General features: G+C 38.8%; 1 pseudogene; it reads left to right on the forward strand.

Moving 5' to 3' along the window:
- Positions 1 to 1,399: 1,399 nt before the first annotated feature.
- LOC148127785 (uncharacterized) overlaps positions 1,400 to 24,129 on the forward strand; it is a 120,382-nt pseudogene continuing 97,652 nt past the window's right edge.

The following is a 24,129-nucleotide window of genomic DNA, read 5'->3' on the forward strand; positions in this document are numbered from 1 at the left end:
TTTCAACTCGGTTAAACACACATGTATTTATACTCTGGACTAGAGACATGTAAACCCTGAAAAATACCTGGGCAAAAGAAAGGCAGTAAAATCACTCTAGGTGTAGCGACACTGTAAAATATTATAATATGATAAATAATGGAACAATTAAAAATAATAGCACATTATTTCTCTCTCTCTCTCTCTCTCTCTCTCTTCTGATTTCTTTTTCTTTCTTTCTTTCTTTCTTTCTTTCTTTCTTTCTTTCTTTCTTTCTTTCTGCCTATTTGTTTTTCTTTTTTTCTCTTTCTCTCTTTCTTTCTCTCTCTCCTTTCCTTTCTTTCTTGCTCTTTCTTTCTTCCTATTTCTTTCTTCCTATTTCTGTTTCTGTTTCTTTCTTTCTCTTTCTTTTTGTCTTTATTTCTTTCTCCCTTCCTCTTTCTTTCTTGCTCTTTTTCTTCTCTCTCTCTCTCTCTCTCTCTCTCTCTCACACACACACACACAACCCACACTCACTCCTTTCCTTCCTATTTCTTTTTCTTTCTTTCTTCCTCTTTCTTTCTTCCTCTTTCTTTCTTTCTTTCTTTCTTGCTTTTTCTTGCTTTTTCTTGTTTTCCTTCCTTCCTTCCTTCCTTCCTTCCTTCCTTCCTTCCTTCCTTCCTTCCTTCCTTTCTTGTCTCTATCTCTCACACACATAAAACTCTCTCTCATGACACACACACACACCTGCAGTGGTGGGATTCAAATTTTTTTACTACCAGTTCTGTGGGCGTGGCTTGGTGGGCATGGCAGGGGAAGGATACTGTAAAATATCCAGTCAGAGGTGGTATTTGATGGTTCTCCGAACTACTCAAAATTTCAGCAACCGGTTCTCCAGAACTGGTCAGAACCTGCTGAATACCACCTTTGCACACCTGGTCTGGGAAGAACTGATCCGGCGAGCTCCAGAGCAGTAGGCATCAGGAGAACCAAGAAAGCAGCAGTCCTGGAACATCCATCCGCCCTCCCTTTTGGAGCACAATGGCAGGGGGGTGCAGCAGCAGTGGCGGTGCAGCTGCAGGAAGCGGTCCCAGGAGTTCCTGCCCTCCCTTTCGGGGCACCCCTCTCAGCCCCAGCATAGCCCCAGCGCAGTAGAGAAAGCTAACAGCCATGGCACGCTCCAGCCACCACCATAGCTGCATCACCCTGAGGGTCACCTGCTCGCCTATTCACTGGCCAGACTGGCCTGGAAATGGTGCCCCACCTTGGCCTCCTCCCGCCTGACCACCAGTTTCTTGACATGAGCAGAGGCTGCTGGTTGGAGCGAGGGGAACCGTGCTGGCTTCCAGTGGCGGCGAGTGCCAAGGGCATAGCTAGAATGTACGGCTGTGGTGGAAAGAACCGGGGCAACACCTGGCAGCTTGGATAAGCAGGCACGGGCATGGCAGCAGCTACTCTCATGTCAAGAAGCTCTGGTTCTTTCTGCCACAGCTGCACAGTCTTTTATTCCAATTCTAGCTATGCCCTTGGCACTTGCCACCGCGGGAACCCAGCACTGCGGTTCCCCTCGCTCCAGCCAGCAGCCTCTGCTCACGTCAAGAATCCGGTGGTCAGTTGGGAGAAGGTTCGGTAAGGCCCCGAGCAGTGGGGGGAGGCCCAGCAAGGCCCCAGGCAGCAGGGGGAGGTTCAGTAAATCCCCGAGAGGTGGGGAAGGTCCGGTAAGGCCATGGGGCAGCGAAGGAGGGGCTAGCATGACTCGCAGGCTTACCTGTGAGCAGGTAGATCAGGGCTGCTCAGTTTGGGCTCAGGCACCATGTGGGGAAGGCAGGTTAGAAAGGCAAGCCACAAGGACCCAGCATGCTGCATAGGAGGAGAGGAGTGACTGGGCAGGGTGAGCGGTGGGCGTGCGAGTGAGCATCAGGTGGGTGGGGCAAGTGAGCGAGCGATGTGCAGGTGACCAGATCAGGGGCATGGCCAGCCAGAAGTTACTACTGGTTCGGCAACCCACGCCAAATCACTGCTACCAGTTCTCCTGAACTGGTACAGACCGGTTGAATACTATCTCTGTGTACTGCCCATCTTACCAAGGCGACTCTAGGTGGCTTACAGTCTTACAATTAATATACCAGATAAAACATTAAGACAATAAATAAGAACCATATATTTAAAATTCAGTTAAAAAGCAGTTAATCACGATGGAAAAGAAGGGATCAAAGTGTGCATGGGGAGTAGGTGGGGTCTGTTGCTATTGCAATATACACATTATATATTTGCAATTTGCAATATATTGAAATATATGGAATTGCAATAGGGTGCTATGTAGACACAAGCTTGCATTCTTAGAATAAAACTGCTCTGTCCTTTTTATAGCCACAACATTCTCCCAAAATTGAGAACCAGTGGGCTGGATTTCATAATTGCAGCCCAGTGACTTGTATATTTATTACTCCACCTACAAAAATCCTCAGCTAGTCAGTGGCTCAATCCAAGTGTGGATATTCCTAGTTCTGCTAGGAATAGATACTTAAAATAACCCTATTCCCAAAACAGAAACCCTAAATCCAGGATTGATTACAGCTGGCATGCAACATAGGACTTAGTCATTTTATAATATATGCTTTCAGAATAAATATCACAAATTGGGAGACTTGATCTGTTTGCAAACCCAACTGGATAATTAACTGAAAGTTCAGCTGTCTTAACTTTGCTTTTTTTTAATGTTCATAATAGATCACTAGTACAATTGCAGGCAACATCAACTTATTTTAAGTGAGATTTCTTTCACTGGGTTCAGGCAATGGATCATTCTGACTATATCTAAATGTTGGTATATAAGTCAAGCAATATGTTAAATACATGGAACAAATTACGTTCCAATAGTACAAAAGCACATTTATTTATTTGGCCTAACATAATTACCTTTTCATTGTCTCCTTGGATTCATTACTGTTCCTTTTCTCTTACCTTCTGTAAATCTAGATTGTAATGATTAGTTCTGATGCTTGGGCCTGTGTTTGCCAAGTATTCTGCAGCTTGTATATAATTCTCTGTGCTATTATCTTTAGTTATGTAGTTATGTAGTCATGTATTATGTTGCAATTTTAGTGTTTGTGTGTGTGTGAATAAATTAAAATAAAATAAATAATTAGTCTTAAATGCTTCCAAAGTTGTTTCAGACAGCTAAGAGCCACACAAGGTTTGTGTGGTCTCTTGTTATTATTCTTCCTATGGATTAACTTTACATAAAATATTTTGTGAACCAAAAGTTTCATGCCAAAGGGCTCCATTTTGTTCAGAACTTGCTCAGGGCACATGGGACAATAGAGATTTTTGCCCTGGACATTCTCCTGCAGCACACTCTGCTGGCCAAAATGGAGGCTGAACCTCCCTGTGCCCCATTTTGGCAGGCACAGTGCTGCAGGAGGGTGTCTGTCCTGTTTCCACCTCCAGCAGGCCCACAGAGGAGAACCACAACCTGCCCTTGAAGAAATCCAATGGATGGAAGGAGGAGAAATGTCTCCAATAGCAAAGAAAAAAGCAAGTAATTAGGTGGGGAGCTACAGCAATGCCCAGAAAACTAAAAAGAAAGCTATGGCCATTGCATTGCTATACTTTACCATATACAGTATTTCTCCTATAAATCACATCTACGTTTTGTTCTTTTTATTCAATGCTGGTCAAATCTGATTGGTGATAAGAGTTGAGCAGGAACTAATTTATGGACCAGTTTTCCAGAAGATTAGTGTGCATGTCTTGTAGGATGTGTGCGTAGAAATTCCTATAATTGTACAAAGTTCAATAGTTCAAAAATATTTTTCTGCCAATAACCTGATTAAGCATCACAAAGAACTGCCTCATCTGTATCTCTTATTAATCAGGACATTTAATTGGCACATTTCTTCTCATATTCCTATATGTTTGGTAATTGATGACATCATTAACTTATAACTATAACCGTGTTGCTTGTATTTTTACAATTTGTATTGTTTTATTTGTTCCCCAGCATGATTTGATTTCTTATTCATAACCTATGTATGACTAAGTGTTGTATCTTATGATTCTTGATGAATGTACTTTATTTTTTCTTTGTGTACACTGAGAGCTTATGAACCAAAGGCAAATTCTTTGTGTGTCCAATCACACTTGGCCAATAAAGAATTCTATTCTATTTTATTCTACTTGACCAATAAAGAATTCTATTCTATTTTATTCTACTTGGCCAATAAAGAATTATATTCTATTCTATCGTAATTCTTAGAAAAGGAAATACATCAGAGAATAGAGTCAACAGAAGAATTGTGTTCAAAGTGGGAAGTTTCAGAATTCCAGGAGCAAAAAAAACAGGAAACTTTATTGCTATGATATGCTGAAATTCAAAAAAGATGTGTGAGATCATGCAGTCACCCACAGTTTATCCTTTCACCTAGATGGACCTGTAGTTCACTTTAGCTGGCAGCAAACCCTGAGAATAGAAGAGACAGCAAATTGCACCATAAGAAGATCTTCTGGGAAAGAGGACAAGGAAGAGTGGTAAACCAAAATGGATTGGAAACGCCATTGGTTGTGGAAGACACATAGTTTACAACAGAGCATAATGTAAGACTCTGAAAATGAAGGTGTGTGGAAGTTCTATAGAAGACCTGCTGAAGGAAAAAGAAGAGTAATGAAGGGCAGCTCTACTCCTTAATTTACAAGGAGTAGAGCTGCCCTTCATTACTCTTCTTTTCATGGGAAGCAAAGAAGACAGAAAGGAGCTTTCCAAATTGAGAAAATGCCATTCTGAAACAACACACACACACAGGCACACCTATGCATAGTCATGCATAGTCAATACAATTATCCCTTATTTAATTCTTGAGAAGGAGGTAGGAAAGGAGCATATAAAGTCACTCTGTGAATGATGGTGGTCTCTAAGTTTGATAAATAAATAAGTAAGTAAGTAAAAATAAAAACAGCAATCCACCTATATACCTTGAAGCACATAGTTTGCTTACATATCCAGAACAGGGTGAGTTATCATTCAAACACTTCGGTAGATATACATAAATCAATCCTGTTTGATTTCCTTGCAGAAAATATTCCCTTGATGTTGCTTCAGGAAGCATCATGGCTCCTTTACTTCTCAGAGCAAGGCAAAGCAGCAACATTGCTTTACTTACCTGTTCCATCTCTCTCCTCCAGTACCTTTTATGCCCAAATCTTCTTCTGTTATTAGAAGTGTGATATCAGGACAGCCGGAACAAACAATATAGCCTCTTTGCTTCAAGAAGGGGTACTATATTGTACCTACAAGGGAAAGCATCTTGTTTAGGTGAAACCAAATAATTTCACGCAGACCTAATGATTACACCCATGGGATATAAGATAAAGATGGGATATAAGAAAATAATAAACTGCTGAAATGTATCAAAAACTAACTGGGAACTGGGTATGTCTAGTTTAATGAAAAGAAGGACTAAGGGTGACATGATAGCAGTGTTCCAATATCTCAGGGGCTGCCACAAAGAAGAGGGAGTCAAGCTGTTCTCCAAAACACCTGAGGGCAGGACAAGAAGCAATGGGTGGAAACAAATCAAGGAGAGAAGCAACTTAGAATGAAGGAGAAATTTCCTAACAGTGAGAACAATCAACCAGTAGAACCCTTCAAAAGTTAAGGGTGCCCCATCATGGAAAGCTTTCAAGAAGAGACTGAACAACCATTTGTCTGAAATGGTATAGACTCTCCTGCTCAAGCAGGAGGTTGGACAAGACAACATCCAAGGTCCTATCTCACTCTCATTATTCTGTGTTTTATGAAAGAATGTTTGTCAGACTCACAAATAGTTTCCTGTTTGATCAATGGTTAATAATAGCAGCAAAATTGCTGTATCATGTTTCTTTGGACTATAAACTGGGAAATGTTAGCACAATACGTACTCTAAAATCTTGGCCATTTTTCAGGTTTATTTAAGCCATTATAACATACATTATTTTTTTTTAAAGAAAATATCCAAATGCAATTATGCTCGCGGCTATCTCAAGCATTTGCTGTTTTCACATTATTAATATTTTCACAGTTATTAGGAGGATACCAATGGTTAAGTCAGCTACTGCGTTCAAGAATTTAATTATGTCTATGGACATCTACTAAGAATTTTCTGCTTCCAATTGCATGTTCATCTGCATGTATTCCTTTATCAACTTATCCCCCTTCCAAATTATGTACTTATTTGCAACATTCAAGCAACATTCATTTCTATTTTGAGGGGAGGGCGGACTGAAATTAACTTTTCTGCTTTTTAAGAAAAAGCTTCTGATTTTAAAATGTAAATGTTATGTTAAAAAAAGGCTTTTTCCTAAGCTGTTAGATAGCCAACTCCAGTCTTCTCTAGCCTGCTTTGGAAGTAGCCATGCCAAATAAGCCCTGGAAATTATTGTAATCCAGTACATCTTGAGAGCAATTATATGCTGTTGAGTCAGAATGGCAGGAAAGCACACCAGTGTCTGGGTTCAGAATTATAAAAGGACTCCAAGCTCTCATCTAATGCAAGGGCGCATCTTAAAGCATTCTAACAGATCTAGTTTGGGTCAGTCATCAAGACCAGAAATTTTTGTCTCCTGAGCTTTCAGACTCATGCTAGTATTTATGTGGTGCCTGGTCAGGTGCAACTTTTTTTAAAAAATTGTTGATTGGGTGTTGATGGCCAACTATTAAACCATTGGTTGTTGTTTCCTTGTGCTGCCACGTCCTTGGGTCCTGATAAGTTTATGATAAATCAGCACTCCTGACAAAGGGGCCCGTTTCATGGCTTCAATCATCTCCCTGGCTATCTTTATACCTGCTCGGCCAACAATATTGAGATGGCATATAGGCAGAAGTAGAGAAACTGTCTGTCTGGTGTTCACAGAACAATGTGTCACTGAATGTCCATAAATCCAAAGAACTGATTATGGATTTCAGGAAACATGGACAGGACCATGCCCCACTCATCATCAATGGAGAACGAGTGGAAACTATCCCTACGATCAGATTCCTTGGCATCCATACTTCAGCTGATATCTCCTGGTCCCCTAACACCAAGGCCATAGTGAAGAAGGCTCAGCAGCAGCTGCACTTCCTGCAGGTTCTCAGGAAAAACAATCTGGATGAGAAGCTGTTGCTGGCTTTCTATAAAGCCTCTGTGGAGAGCACTCTGACATATTGTCTGGGTGTGTGGTATGCAGGCTCCTCAGCTGAGGACAGGAAAACTGTACAGAGGGTGATAAACACAGCTCAAAAGATCATTGGTTGCCCCCTGCCTTCCCTGGAAGACTTAACCAGGTCCCGCTGCCAAAGCAGAATCAAGGCCATCATAGAAGATCCCTCACACCCTGGCAATTATCTTTTTGACCTGCTACTGTCTGGATGGCGCTTTAGGTCAATAAAATCCCACACCACTAGACTAACAAATAGATTCTTTCCCCGGGGCATCTGAACCACAAATAAATACAAAGTCACTACCTTATTAAGATGTGAAAAGATGTGAAATCACAATACCTCATTCAGATGTATAACAACATATTACAGTACAATCCATCTCTTGTATATTACCCTCAGCAAAGCATCACAGTCAGTGTTAGATGTATATTTTGTGTATATTCATAGATATTGTACTCTCAAATTGCAAATGGAGACGTGTGTACTCTATTTTTCTTATCTTCATTTTTAAGTGCTCTGGTTTTATTGTATTGTGAACAGTTGCTGGGGTGCATCCACAGTTTCATTGTACTTGTACAATGACAATAAAGTTCTTCTTATCTTATCTAGCTGTGAAATTGAATGTATGTCCTTGTTCATTGCAATGGGAGACTTCCAATGAGTTTGGGTTTCCTCATCTGACCATTCACTTGTGTTCTGGCAATGTGGTGGTTGGCTTCTTCATTCCAACAGATCATCATTCAGCTTCTTCTTCAACATGTTAAATGAAAACAAACCACCATATCACAAGGAAATGGGTTCCAGAATCACACTGCTCTTACTGTTAGAAAATGTTTCCTATAATTCTTCTAGACCCTTCCTTGCTATAATTGAAGAATCACAACCTTTGGCTTTCACTCTGAGGAACACATAAGGAAACTTTTGGCTTCTCTGTGATTAAAGCCCTACAGTTAATAAATATTATCTCCTCAATACTAAACTTACACAAGGTCCTCAGTCTGTTTCTCCAGGGTTCCCGATCACCCTTACTGCTCTCCTCTAAACATTGTCTAAAGTTTTCTAATACTGCAGCACCCAAAACCGGGCACAATATTCAAAAATGCATCTGATTGTATATCCTCACAGCTATGAATTCCCCTTATTTCTATCTCATAATAAGTAATTAATTATGTATGTTTTCAGCAAACACTTGTTTAGGTCATTTGGAGATGTGCATCCAGGAAGCATTAAGGTAGCCATCATTCTGCTTCACTTCTGAGATGCTAACCTCCAGAAATATTAATGTTAGTTTATTCTGCTAATACTGCCAAAATGTTTGACCTCCTAAAAGGAGTTGACACACTGAGTTCCTTTTATCAGTGATCCCCTGGCTGAAAGTAAATGTTTTATGTGTTCATGTTTATTTCAGTGCCTGTTAACTGAAATGTTTATCAAATGTAGCAAGCAAATAAAAGCTGACCTTTGTCCTCTGTCAAGTAATAATCTGCAGCATCTTCTTGTTGCCCTGTTGGGATTCTTTAAATTGGTTAGTCAGCATAACTACAGCCAATCTTTGCCTCATCATCTTTCTGAAGACGTCTCTGCAACAATGCTAAAAGCAGTGGCTCACTGTCGGATGAAACTGAGAAACTAAACATGCTCAAGTGGCTGCTTAGCCAGCTTTCTGGACATAATGAAAGTGACCAGATGTCACCAAGAAAGCCATTAAGGGTATAGGCAAGGGATCTCTAATTTTGAAGTTGTTCATAGTAATCAACTTCCTTTCGACAGAGTTCCTGAACTTTCATCTCTTTGGAGGGAATAGAAAGGGGGTAGTAGATCTCTGAAATGAAATCTTGCTCTTCAATACTAAATTGCCATAGCAAATCAATCCTGAAAGTAGTAGAATATTCTGCTGGAATGTGTGGGGGAAATAGGAACTGATCTAAGTAATGGTGTATGAAAGGCAAGGCAAAGTAAGGCTGAATTTTTTTAATAGAGACTAGATCAGAAATGCTGTAGTGTAGTAGCCCCAATCAGGGACTGATGCCATGGAGAAAGGTTTTCCGCGGACCAGAGGGGGTGTGGTTTCACATGCTACCTGCATCCTGCACCTGTGCAGATGGGGCTTACTTATTCCCGTGGCCTGGTTTCCGGTGCATCATGGACTGGCACTGGTCTGTGGACCAGGGGTTTAGAACCTCTACTCTAGTGGAATCTGACCTAAGCAAGTGGTAATTATATTTGTTGCCTACACAAACTACTGGAAATGGTACCAGCAGTTCTCAGTATTTTAAGGGATAAAAGATTCTTGGGCTAGAAGATTTTGAAGATCACTTCCAATTCCATATTTTTTTTCAATTAACAAGTCCCTTAAAATACTGAGAACTGATGGTGCCATCTCCAGTAGATTGTGTAGGCAACAAATATAATTATTTGTGTATCAGTAAAAAATCTTCTCAATTTCACCCCCTTGGGAGATAAATCACTCTCCAAAGTTGGCTGCATTCCTCCGTTATTTCATCACTCTCCACTCTCCACTGTTACCTACTATCCTACAATACTTCACTATCCTACTACCTATGACACCGAACATCACAAAATTACCTAGCTCTCTTCATTAAAACAGGTCCTCAGCAGTTAACTGTGGTGATCTTTCTGCTTTTAGGCTCTCTGTCTAAAAGGTATGGACATAAAGTAGCTTATGATCTACTAGTCAATTGCAAGTTGATTTTGAGTTAATTGATTATGCACCACTAAGTTGATGTTGACTTCTAGCAACCACACAGATAAGTTTTTCTCCATGACAATCTATCCCTGATCTGATCCTTCATGTCTTTCATTGCCACAATAATTAATTCCATCTACCTTTTGTTGGTCATCCTTTTTTTTTCTCTCTTTCTCTCTCTTCTTCTACCTCACTTCTTCCTATAGTGCACTTATCTATTTTTGAGGATGAAGTAGGAGGTATCTTTTAGCACCCTGCACTTTCATTTTAGTCCTTAGGGAGGCCATTCTCCTGATGTATCTTTTTAGTTCCCACAAAGAAAGAACTATTTCTTTTGCCAAAACTGGAAAACAGTTTCTGTGTTCCAGTAGTGCAGAGTATCTTCGATGTGCCTTGATTCAGGTTAGCAGTTTTATCTACTGTGTTACTCCTTTACTTGTTTATAGAGAAGCACTTTCTCTGTGGCACCTTGCTGTCATGCTCCTTTTGTTGGTTCTAAAAATCTTCCTTTATGTATTAGCTGAGGTGTATGCTGAAAAATCCACTTCTGTATGCGTTTCCTTTCTTGAAATTAGGAACAACAGGTGCTGTCAGTTACTGCAGGGACTCCTTTCAATGACTTCTTTGCAATTCCCTCTTTCTTTCTATCCATAAGACCTATAATTGGTTAAAGTGATGTTCTCAGAGCTCTTGTATTTTTCAATTCCTGTTCCTTATGCCTAGATATTTGTTCTTTTCCCCTTTCTCTTTCCCTTTCTCTCTCTCTTTATCTATGCCTGTTTTCCTTTTCTTCTTCTTCTTCTTCTTCTTCTTCTTCTTCTTCTTCTTCTTCTTCTTCTTCTTCTTCTTCTTCTTCTTCTTCTTCTTCTTCTTCTTCTTCTTCTTCTTCTTCTTCTTCTTCTTCTTCTCCTTCTCCTCCTCCTCCTCCTCCTCCTCCTCCTCCTCCTCCTCCTCTTTCTTTCTTTCTTTCTTTCTTTCTTTCTTTCTTTCTTTCTTTCCTTCCTTCCTTCCTTCCTTCCTTCCTCTCTCTCTCCCCCCTCTCTCTCCCCAAGCCCAACCCTAGTAATGAAGTAGATTCACATGGTCTAACACACTACATGGCCTTTCACCCTTTTTCTAAAAACAGATTAAAAGTTTATATTTTCTATCTAAATACAAGATTCTCTTCCTTTTTAAAGATAAACACCAATCTCCAGATATATTTCTATGATTTGCTATCTGATTTTTATTTCTTTCTGCATGCAATACAGCAGTAGGTAATTGATGCTTCATTCCTCACACTTTTTCTTCAAGCACTGTCAAAAGCTTGTTCTTACATAAATATCTGCCAGATTGTCTTCTGGCAAACACAGAAACATGCCACAGGTATTGTAAGCCATGCTGCAAAGTCCTGTCCATTAATCTTCCATCAGTAGAAAAGTTTTTTATTCCTTTCTACACTTTTATAAGGTTTCAAGCCAACTGGGTTCCAGAAGGGTTACCTTTTGTGCCATCTAAAAGTCATTCAGACCTTTTCAGCCTCAATACCCTACCTCCATATCTTGCTTGCTTAGAAGAAAAAGAATGTGTTAGAAAACGTGATATCCCTTGCCAAAGGTCTGCTGGATCTCTGACATGCATACTGTGTTTTCTCACTCCCTGGAAATTTGCTACTTTATATTCATCAACAAACTTTGCTCTAAAGTCATACTGTAGGGGGGAAAAAACCTTGAAGACAGTCTGTTTAATAAATAAAGAATGTACAATTCCCATCTTCTTTCCAGCAAACTTTGCTTTCTGAGCAGAAAACAGCAATTTACAATGGGCAGTCAGTGGCTCTTAAGACAAGGGAACCTTTGCAAATGTTATCTCAACTGAGAGATAATTTGAGGAAGAGTACATATAAAACAGGTTTTCATGGTGTTATGAGGCATAGTATAAAAGAATAACCAAACTACAAAGGTTCCTCTGAGAAAAAGGATGAAACGGGGTGAGCTGTTTGGACTGACCAGAAATAAATTATTTTATAGATCTGTGAAATACACATAGCTAAGGGAGCATAAAAGATACGGTGGCTTAGTAGCTAAGACGTTGAGCTTGTCAATTGGAAAGATTAGCAGTTCAAACTTCATTAGCAGTTCCCTAACGCCGCATAACGGAATGAGCTCCTGTTACTTGCCCAGCTTCTGCCAACCTAGCAGTTTAAAAGCATGTAAGTAGAAAAATAGGGACCACTTTGGCAGGAAAGTAACAACGTTCCGAGTGCCTTCGGTGTTCAGTCATGTGCCAAAAGTTTAATCATGCCAGCCACATGACCACAGAGTCATCTTTGGACAGTGCTAGCTCTTCGGCTATGAAATGGAGTTGAGCACCGCTCCCTAGAGCTGGAAACAACATGTGGCAGTGGTGGGATTCAAATTTTTTTACTACTGGTTCTGTGAGTGTGGCTTGGTGGGCATGGTGTGGCTTGGTGGGCGTTGCAGGGGAAGGATACTGTAAAATCTCCATTCCCACCCCACTCCAGGGGAAGGTCACTGCAAAATCCCATTCCCTTCCCACCCCACTAACCTCTTCCCAGCTCTGTTCTCCTGTGTAGGACAACAAAAGAAGACCCAGCCAATCAGCTGGGACTCAGGAGGCAGAGAATAGATGGGAGCAGGGCCAGTCAGAGGTGGTATTTGCTGGTTCTCTGAACTACTCAAAATTTTCACTACTGGTTCTCCAGAACTGATCAGAACCTACTGAATATTACCTCTGACATATGTGCAGGGGAACCTTTACCTTTAAGGAAGCATAATCAAAGCTCACATTATTTCCTGTAAATAAATCTGCCTTGGCAAGAAGGTTCAAGTATAGATAAACTGGCTGGAATGTGAATGGCTGGATTATAATGGAAGAGGAGGAGAAGGTGAACCACCCAGAATTGTTGACAGTCAGACATCATCATCATCATCATCATCATCATCATCATCATCATCATCATCTCCCATGAGGTGCCTCCTTGGCGTGGTGGGGGTCTTAAATGTTCCAATGAACCTGAGAGCTGTGCTGGCAGTAGTGCATACTGCCAACAGTTCCAACCATGTCAGAGAGGTCTAGGCCAAGGAGCAGAACTGAGTGCACCCAACAACCTATGCAATGAATCATGGTGAAACACAACCGAACAAAGCCTATACCGGTTCAGACATCACCTGGGTTAACAAGGACTGCATCGGGTGTTGGGGAACCTGGGCTTCCATTGACAAGTGGGCTACAGGCCATGGGTCCAATAGCTAAGCAACCAGGGCATGGGCCTGCAGGGCTACTGGAAGCTGAACAACCTCAGAAGCAGCAGAAATACACCATGTCAGATATCCACACTGTAATGAAATGCTACTACAAAGCAGAACCAGAAAAACGAGGCTATCAAAAAAGGATGTACAAGTTATGGAAACAAGAATACCCAGACTCAAGGATAACTGAATTATGATTAGCCGATCAACAATGATTCATCACTCAGAACAAAGTGCTCAGTGAAGTCAAACTTGAAGAAATATGGAAAAAATGTGAAACGGGAACACAGACTGCTGAACAGCAGACTGCTGAAGTGTCAGTAGAAAATACATCAATAACATCTGGAGCAACTGAACAGCCTGAATTTGAAGAAAATGCAGATATTTTGCAAAAACAGGATCAGCAAGGGCCTGAAGTCATCATTGAAACACCAGGAGTACTCAATGCCAGGCAGCAAAAACTGAAAGCTAAAATCTTTGTTGCCACATGCTGCAACAAATGCAGAAAGAAGAAGGCTTCCAACTGCCTAGAAAATATTTGGCTCCATTGATGATAGATGCGAACTATGCACTTGCAGCAGTCCAGATAATATCAATTGAACAAACAAATCAGCTTCCCTACAGTACAGCAGTCATAGTAACAGAAGAACTGGGGATTCAACAGCCGCAGCCCCCAAGAAAATCAACTGGAAAACTGCAGTGGAAAATCAGGTTGGAGTTGAAAATCGAGAGCCTGTGAGCAGATGCAAGTAACTTGAAGCATTTGCAGGAGAAAAAGCTGAAGAACAGCAAAATCAAGAAACATCTGATAAAAAAATGGACTCAGCACAAGAAAAATTGACAAAGCATTGGAAATTGTGAAGCAGCAGATAACAGCAACAGCAAGAAAAATTGAAAGATACGAAGCCAGAGTCATCCAGTACAAACAAAATCAATTGTTCCAATCAGACCAAAGTCAGTTCTATCAGAGTCTGAATTAGACAGGGAATACGAAAGTTGAAAAACCTGAAAAAATGTCAACGACTCAGTTTTGGAAAGACCTATGGGAGACCGAGAAATGTTACAACAAAAATGCTGGGTGGATCAGAGACTTGAGATGAAATTCTCCAATAACAAAATGGACCAACTGGAAATAACTACTGAAATGATAAGCAACAGGGTGAAAAAGTCAGGAACTGGACATCGCCTGGCAATGATCAGCTGCATGGCTTTTGGCTCAAATACCTGATCAGCCTGCACAGAAAAATGGCCAAACAATTCAATGAGATGCTGCAGACAGGAAACATCAGTGAATGGTTAACAGCTGGGAAAACCTACCTGATACAGAAGGATCCAGCAAAAGGGGCAACACCTGCAAATTACAGGCCAATAACATGTCTGCCAACCATGTTCAAGCTGCTGACTGGCATCATAGCTGACAGGATCCAGGACTACTTAGAAGCAAATAACATCTTGCCAGTAGAGCAGAAAGTAAACAAACGAGGAAGCAGAGGCACAAAAGATCAGCTCCTGATCGACAAAATTATTTTAGAGAACTGCAAAAGCCGAAAAACAAATCTGCATACAACTTGGATTGACTACAAGAAAGCATTTGATTCACTACCGCACAGCTGGATCATCAAGTACCTGAATGTCATTGGAATATGCAAGTGCATTGGTACTTTCACTGCAAATGTGATGAAGCACTGGAAAACAGAACTGTTTATTGAAAGTAAAAGCTACGGACTGGTCAACATCAAAAGAGGGATTTTCCAGGGTGATTCTTTGTCACCTCTGCTCTTCATCATTGCCATGACCCCCTGTCAACAATTTTACAGAAAACTAACCTGCTAAAAATTCACAGAAAATATCTCACCTGCTGTACATGGATGATCTGAAGTTATATGGAAAATCAGAACTTGAAATCCACGTGCCATAGTGGCACTGAAGAAAGGGAAGATCATAGAAAGTGATGGAATTGAAATGCCCAATGGACAAACCATCAAGTGCCACCAACCTGAAGCCTACAAGTACATGGGTATACTGCAGCTGGACAATATCAAGCATGGGCAAGTGAAAAATGTGGTCAGCAAAGAATACACACAAAGGGTCAGAACACTTCTAAAAAGCAAACTGAATGGTGGCAATACCATCAAGGCTATAAATACCTGGGCCATACCCATCATCAGATATACTGCTGGGATCATAAATTGGACACAGGCAGAGCTGGACAGCTTGGATAGGAAAACAAGAAAACTGATGACCATACACTATGCGCTGCATCCGTGTAGTGACATTGACAGACTATATTTGCCCAGAAAAGCAGGTGGCAGAGGACTTTTGCAAGTGAAGTAGGCAGTTGAAGAAGAGAAGCAGGCTCTGGCAGATTATGTGAAAGACAGTGTTGAACCAGCTTTGATGGAGGTCTACAAGAGGAAGCTGCTCAAAGTGCAGCAAACCAAGAATCAATATAGAAAAACAGTGATGCAAACTTGGGCTGACAGCTGGTGTAACAAAGCACTGCATGGACAGTTCCTTGAAAAGATCCAAGGAAAAGTAGATAAGGAAAAGATCTGGATATGGCTGACCAACGGAACACTGAAGAAACAGAAGGCCTGATTCTTGCAGTCCAAGAATAAGCCATCAGAACGAATGTAATCAATGTAATCAAAGCCAGAATAAAAAAAAAATCTGTTGATGACCACAAAAGCAGATTCTGCAAAGAAGCGGATGAAACCATTGATCACATACTGAGCTGTTGCAAAACAATAGCTCAGACTGACTACAAACAATGTCACAACACAGCTGCTCAGATGGTCCACTGGAACTTGTGTCACAACTACCATCTGCCTATAGCAAAGAACTGGTGGGATCATAAGCCTGAAAAAGTGGTTGAAAATGAGCATGCAAAACTACTGTGGGATTTCCGAATACAGACTGACAAAGTTTTGGAACACAATACCCTGGATATTATGATTGTGGAGAAGAAAAAAGTGTGGATTGTTGACATTGCCATACCTGGTGACAGAAGAATCATCGAGAAACAACTTGAAAAAGTCACCAGATATCAAGATTTGAGAATCGAACTGCAGAGACTCTGGCATAAACCAGTGCAGGTGGTTTCAGTGGTACTCGGCACATTGGGTGCTGTGCCTAAAGACCTAAGCAAGCACTTAAAAAGAATTGGTGCTGACAAGATCACCATTGGTCAGCTGCAGGAGGCCACCTTACTGCTTGCATAATCCGCTGATACATCATGCAGTCCTAAACGCTTGGGAAGTGTTCAACTAGTGATTTGTGATATGAAACCCAGCATGGCTATCTCGTTTGCTGTGTATATTGTCATTTTTGTGAATAACAATAACAACAACAACACTTGGATCTATACATATATTATATTGATCAATTGTGATATACTAAAGTCTTGCAAAGAACTCAATGCAGGTGGGAGAAAAGAGAAAAGAAGATGACCAGCAGTAAGATGGATGGATTCCATTATAGTGGCAACAGATGCACCATTAGAAAACTGGAAGGACCAGGTTAGGGACAGAACGCAGGGAGAAAATCCATTCATATTCTTGCTTAATGAGATTTCCTACTCTATCTTATAATTCCTGTGTTGATTTTATTCATAACATTCCTTAATATACACAAGTACATATACTTCCCCAATATGTACATTATTTAGGATTTTTGAATAGGATTGGATTCCAAAATTCAGTGAGCAAAGAACTAAAGGAGAGTTTGGGGAATTGTGTAAAGTACATGAGATTATTTGAAAATACAGTCAAAAGAAAATTATCTGATATCTCGATAGGTATCTCAATAGTGTAAACAATTTTTATACTTATAAGTGTGAGTGACAACTGGTAAGTGGTAGCTGGTAAAGTGTTTTCAGAATTTTGGGTAGAGAACCACATATTTCAGTAATCTCTCTCTCCTTCCCTCTCCCTCCCTCTCTCCCTCTGCAAGAAGATTTGGGAAGTGAGAGGATAAAGAGATTTTAAAGTAAACTGAATAGATTTTGAAGATTGCTAGCCTCTTGGATACAAATCATGATTTTATAGAAATTGGGAATGAAACCCAACTTTTCTGGATATCATGTTGAATGTAGTGAGAATCGAATTTGAGAATGAATCCAATGAGATGAAAAAAATATCATTTTTGACATGTTCTCAATTTAAAAGTAAATGGTGTCAGATATATTTTTCTCATTGCTAATACATATCAATAGTAATGCCCTTATACTGAGAATAGTTTCTGATAATGTTTTCTTATTTTTTTAAAAAATAAACAGTGATATTTAGTATTTTTATATTTTCTTCTCTATTTAACCAGCCTATTATAATAAATTAAGATCTACATTGTCTTGTGCCTCCAGGAATTTTTCTGCTGAATTTTCTTTGTGTTTACAAATTTATTAAGGTGCAGACTAAGATCATTAGCATTTAGAATGCCTTAAAGAGATTACACTTTTTTCAGTATTCATCTTCTAAATGTACCTTCTCTTTCTTTTGATAGATAACATGGGACTTAAAAATAAGAAATCTGATGTATTATCTCAGGTACAATTGGTTCCAATGGCAATTTATCATGTTAATAGAATCATCAAGGGGCAATTAAGATGAAAATTGAAGTCAAAGTTTCCCCATAGTTAAAACTCACAATTTGCTGCTATATGTGTATATGTATTCCTTCAAACATCTTTTCAAAGTAGTGATTGGATGGCTTTTTCCCCATCTGGAATATTTTGTTAGAGACTGAAAAAAACCTGTCTATGAAAAATTCAATACGAAGGAGATCTAGATCAGAATGTCCACCATTGAAAATGTTAAGACTTGTGGATTTCAACTCCTAGAATTCAACTCCCATGATGATATAGATATATAAACAAATAAGGCCAGTGTTTAAGTGACAGGACCAGGGGTGGGATTCTACCAGTTTGCACCTATTCACTAGAACCCAGTTGTTAACATTCTAAGCAGTTCGGAGAACCGGTTGTTAGAAGAAATTACTGGCCTAATCCTGTAAGGAAGGCAGAAAGGAAACATTCTGGTGTTGCTTACAGAAACTGCCTCTCCATTAACCTTTATTACGTTCTTGGCAGGACTAGACTTCCTGTCTCTGAAACTTCTCTGGAGTTTTTTGTCCCTCCTTGCTGGTACTTTGCTTGTGTGGAGTGACCATTCAAAGTTACAGTGGCACTGAAAAAAGTGACTTATGACCATTTTTTGACACTTACTACTGCTGCAGCATCCCCACAGTCATGAGAGGCCAGGCAAGGAGATGCATGCCTTGATGTGAGTGATATTGAGTTGGCCATGCCCAGCCAATAACATGACCACCAAGCCACACCCATCAACTAAGCCACACCCACAGAACCGGTTGTTAAAAAATTTGAATCCCACCTCTGGACAGGACATATCTGTTTGGATAGTAATTTTCCACTGCAGTGAATCCATTATACATTTATCTAAAATAATATAGATCATAAAAAAGAATGGCAAATGCTATTAGCATGATGGCTTGGATTCATTTTTTTTCTGCTTAGTGCTGCTTAGTGTCCTGCTTGCTGAAACATGGTTTGAAGCAGTCAAGTTATTCGCTCACACACAAGATGCAGAAAGAAAGTGGAATTCAGAATGGAATATTTGCCTATCCCCTGACCCTCTAGAACAAAAGTGACTGTGTCTATGTGCATGTGCATGTGTATATGTATGTATTCGCTAAAAGGGATTGTATTTTTTGGTACTCCATGTAAGTTAAAATCAAGGGAAAGAGGTGCTCATACAATCCAAAATCTTCAGGTCAAACACCAGAAAAGTTTCTTTGTGGTATTCTGTATGCTTATTCAGAGTGTTTCCATGGAATCAGCAAAAGTCGGCTCAAAGTCTCTTGTACTTTCAGCTGATATTTTCTTCCATCCAGTCACTCACAAACTGTAGAAGAGCAGGCAGAGCTGGAGGGTGGAGTTAAATGTGTCATCAGTTTGGAGTCATTGTACTGCCACAAAAGCCCTCCATGAATTCCATTGATCCTTTTCTAGTGCCAATTCAGCACAGACCATTAGTTGACTAAATTATTGTAAATAGGTGTCAGTAATAAGCTCTTCTGTGTTTTGAACCCAATGATTCCTTTTAATTATTTGTTCCTGACACAAATCCAATCACATCTTCTAACTGGCTGATCTAGAAGCCCACAGTTAGACTACTTGGGTCAAAAGGCAACATTTGGGAACAAAATCCTACCTGTCAATGAATACTTCAGCTTCAATCATAACAATACAGGAGCACACAATAGATACAAACTCAAGGTTAACTGCACCAAACTTGATTGCAGGAAATACGACTTCAGCAACAGAGTGGTCAATGTCTGGAATACTCTACCTGACTCTGTGGTTTCTTCCCCAAACCCCAAAAACTTTAACCTTAGACTTTCTACTATTGACCTCACCCCTTTCCTAAGAGGCCTGTAGGGGGCATGCATAAGCGCACCAATGGTGCCTACCGTCCCTGTTCTATTGTTTCTTTTTATTTTTCTTATACGTATCCATCTCATGTATTCATAACTATGTTTATATTTATACCTGTTATCTTGTAAGCAATAGACAAATCAAATAAATAAAATAAAATAAAATTCACAAGCAGTTTCTCCAGGAAGTCCCTGCACTCACAGAATCTTTGCTGATGGAGAGACATAGGAGAATCCTATTAGAACTTCAATATACCATTAATCCCTATTGCCAAGCTGGCAGCAGCAGGTATGGCTTGTGCCCACAAAGAATATTGAGAAAATACCCTGTTTGCCATTAAGTTTGATAATGAGATGTTTGTTTACTTGGTTTTTGTTTCCCAATCTCCTTTTTATTTCAAAATGACATATGCAAATATGCAAATATGGGTCAGTTGTCTGTTTTAATGTTCCCATACCATGGCTGACAAATTGATTTACTGCTACAGATGATGCAGTTTTCAAGATTGGACCAGTTTTGTGCTAAATCTTATTTCCTTAGGTAGTTGAGCAAACCCAATAATCACTGTTAACTGTCCCTATAGAATTGTAGCCTTCCAATACTCAATTCAATATCCTATGTACTGTACTGTAGGTTGTTTTTGATTTTATATGTGGTACAACCCCCCCCCTTTTTTTTTTTTTAGAAAACATAGGTTTTCAAAGATCTCTGATAGAGGAATCAGATTGTTCTGTGAATATTTTTTTTCAAATCATGCTGCATTACTACTTTCAGAAGTGCTTCTTTTATTAAGTAGAAAAAAGAAACAAAATAATATTCAAATATTTTAGTCGTTAGCTGTTCATCGGAGGAAAGTTAGATTAAATAATGTTTTAGATTGAAAAAAAATCTCAAAGGTGTTTAAATATGCTTGGGTTGCACCAAATGTTAAATGTAATATTTAGACACTATAAAGAGCTAAAGTCTTTCATAGGAGTTGAAAGCTTGTGTTCTTATGTAGTCTAGAGAGCTGCTAAGAATGCTTTTTAAAGCATTTTATTTCTTCCTCTGAGGCTTAGTTAACAACACTTTAAAAATGCAAGTGACAAATTCACCCATGATATCTGAACAGCAAGACAAGAGTGGATGTTACATGTTGAATATAAATGACATACCACAAGATAATTAAGATTTACCATTGTTAAGAGGATCTAGCTTCCATGTATTAATTGCACATTCACTTTGCTAAATATCGCTTTTTATAGTTTAAAAATTATCAATTATTAATTAATCTATGTTAAGTCTTCTTTTTACAGAATTTAATGATGTTGTGTCAGCTTTACAAAAGAAAGTTTAACTGTTAAATAACTGAAGTTTTCTTCATGACAGTTTTGAAAGAAAAGATCTAATCTGTTGATGAATCCAAATCCATCATTGCAAATCTAAAGATGGGGAAATTATTTAAACTAGGACGTATTCTGGATTTTTTAATAGAATCCCATTGCTTCAATCAATAACCTTCTGAAGGCATGAACATCCCAGCTAGTTTCCATTTTGGTATTCTACCTGCCCACTCCTTTGCAGATATAAAATTGACGTCTCAGTTGAAATTAATGAACAGAATGTTGCGTATATATTGAGGATGATAATACACAAATATATTAGGACAAAGGGAATTTTGCATACTAACCATATATATAAAGTAGAGTTTATAATATGTCTCTTCTATGGCATCGATGATGCCACATTTGTTGGAATTATCAGACTTCCAGAGTCAAACAGCATTAATCTTAAAAACAAAGAACTGCAAGTATAATGATACAAGTAAATTCTACAAATAATATTTTCAATTTCCAGAATAATGTTTCTGTAAAATATTATGCAATCAGCTTCAATACAATTATGCCCTTGGTTCGAAAGGAACCAAAAAACCCTCACAGCTCAGTCAAAGTTAACCATCAGACAAGTTATTCCTTTTTATTATTATCATTTTCTTTTTTTAAGGATGAAGCTAAATCTCCTGCTGTCCATATTTTTTTTTCAGACTTCAGAAAGAAAACATTGTTAAGAAGGCATAAAGTGCTATGCATCTTTGATCTGCCAAGAAGCATTATCAAGCTAGGCCTAAATGAGATCAAGATCAAACAGAAAGAGTATATAGAAGTACTTATAAATGCCACAGTAGACCTGGAGTCAGCTAAACTGAAGCCCATTAAACTCATTTTTCTGTGCTATATTCTTGTGCAGGCTAATAAAAAAAATGTGGTGATTTTTAAACTCCCAATGCGAAGCTTATATCTTTTTTTTTCTTACACTGGCTGATATGTATTGATTGAATCCTTCTTTTGCAGTCAGCTGACAGAATGTTCCTTTGTTCAGCATTGCTAAACCCATCATTATTTTTTTGTTTGTTACAGACAATTTTAACTCGTAAGATCAGGAAAGAGCCTAGTAATAGGGAGGTGGACATTATAAATCATGTACTACCTGAAACAATGCTAGGAGAATCTTAGACACACTGTAGTGAACTCTGACAGTTGGTCTACAAGAGTTTATTAGAAAGAGAGTGAAGAACACTTTTCTGTAATTCACTTTCATTCCTTCATCCTCAGGAAAGTTCAGAAAATGCTTTGTGATGTCCTGTCATATAGCTTATGTAAAGTGGTGTGGGTTATACTTCATTATAATTAATATCAAAATTTTGGTGATTAAGTATATGCTCAACTATAAACAAAACTATTCAGTTCAAGTATTAAATTTCATTCATTATGGGAGAGTGTTGGATTTATTAATGATTATTCTACCACAATCAGATCTTAGATTAAATGAAGGGGTCCAGCCTTCTGATTGGTATGAAGACATATCTTAGGCAGCATTCTTTTTGAGTTAAAAATGATTTACAAAGTGGTTTAATCTTGTTCTTTTGTTGTGAAACCACAGAGGTGAAGGATTTCCCCCTTTTAATCTCATGATTGAGGAAATTTAATAAGGCATGTATTTCCTTTTGTAGATGGAGCCATTAAACACTCAAGTGTCAGTCTTTAAGAAGCTAACACACTCTTTGTTGTTGTTTTTTCAACAGATCATATATTTACCTGAATCGGTTGACAAATTAAATAGAACCATGCTTTCAACATTATCAAATATAGGCTGATATTGTGCTATTGAGGATCATTCAAAATACATTTGTGGGAGAACTGGACCTTCATAATTTATGTGGGTGAGTTGCATATCATAAGGTACCTGTGGATTTTTATAGCTTGGATGACTTCTTGCTATTTTTTCCAGATTTCTGAAAACTGTTACTGAAAGCATGAGATAGTTGCAAACAATATAGCTATATGTGGAAGCTTCGCTTTAGAAATACTATTGCAGTTTCAGTAGATGTAAAGTAAAACTGGAACATGCTTTCAACAAACCCACAGCAGAAAGAATGAGATATGATTTCTGTTTGTGTGGATGGAAGGGTAGATATATTCAAACATTGATCCAATGGACAAAGAACACCTTTTAATGTTGAATTTCACATTTTAATAATGAATAGATGTATACATATTTTCTGGCTCTTTCTATTTTATGGTGATTGGATTATCCATCAACAGATACACTATTGGAGAGTTTACTAAGTTACTGGATCAGATTAGAATAGGATACTTCACATATTTCTCAGAGTTTCTACTGTCAATTGACCAATAATCTAACAATGCAATGCGGTTCACCTCTTGTTTGCATAGACATTAAAGCATTAGATGAAATAGCTAAGTGGTCTAAACAAAAACTTAATAGGTGTAATGAAAAATATTTTTCTCTTTTGCTAAATCTTATATAACTTGAGGATTAGTAAATGCTTGAAAAATAAATCAAGAAAAAAAAAGCAAATGCAAAATCTATCTATTGGAGCATCCCTAGTGTTCTCTCAGTTACATGATTTCCTTGCAGACATTTCATTATGTTACATTATGTTATGTTGCCAAAGTAGGTAACATCATCAGTGTCAAGGTTCCGACTGGTGAACCCAACCAAAGCAAGCACGGTCAAGATGATCCAATCTCTTAATGCAAAACTTCATTGAATACATCATTTCAGCACAGGTGAGGCAAAACCAGATCTAACCAATTCCCGTGTGAACCCACATAGTTAAAGTTTCATTTCTTTCTCTCCCCAGGTCACATTGTTCAATTATGTCTTATAGTATTGTTATGGGAAAGTCTTTTTGACTCTGGTAAACATCTGCCAAAGTGTCCTTGGTTCACATGGCTGGTTCCTTGATGTCTGGAACCTACATTCCATCTCCCCCTTCTCTCCCCACCTTAGTTCATTGGCAAGCTGAGAAGCAATAGTAGTTGCAAAACTAGTAGCACAAGAATTTGAAAAAGGATGTTATTAGGTATGCTCAAAAATAATATTATTATTTGAAGGAAGTAGCAAATATTGAATAATTGAAAATTGAAGGATTGTATGCTGATATCGATATGTGTAATGACATTAGACCACGTAAGTCTGATTAATTCTCATTGTATTAATATTACTTTTGTATCAAAATGAATGACACTCAGACGCCACACTGTCCATGAAATGATATTGATGTATGCTTAAATTTTTTTTA

Source organism: Pseudonaja textilis, chromosome 1 (genome assembly GCF_049901715.1).
Source record: "Pseudonaja textilis isolate UNSWEBS1 chromosome 1, rPseTex1.2, whole genome shotgun sequence".
NCBI lineage: Eukaryota > Metazoa > Chordata > Lepidosauria > Squamata > Elapidae > Pseudonaja > Pseudonaja textilis.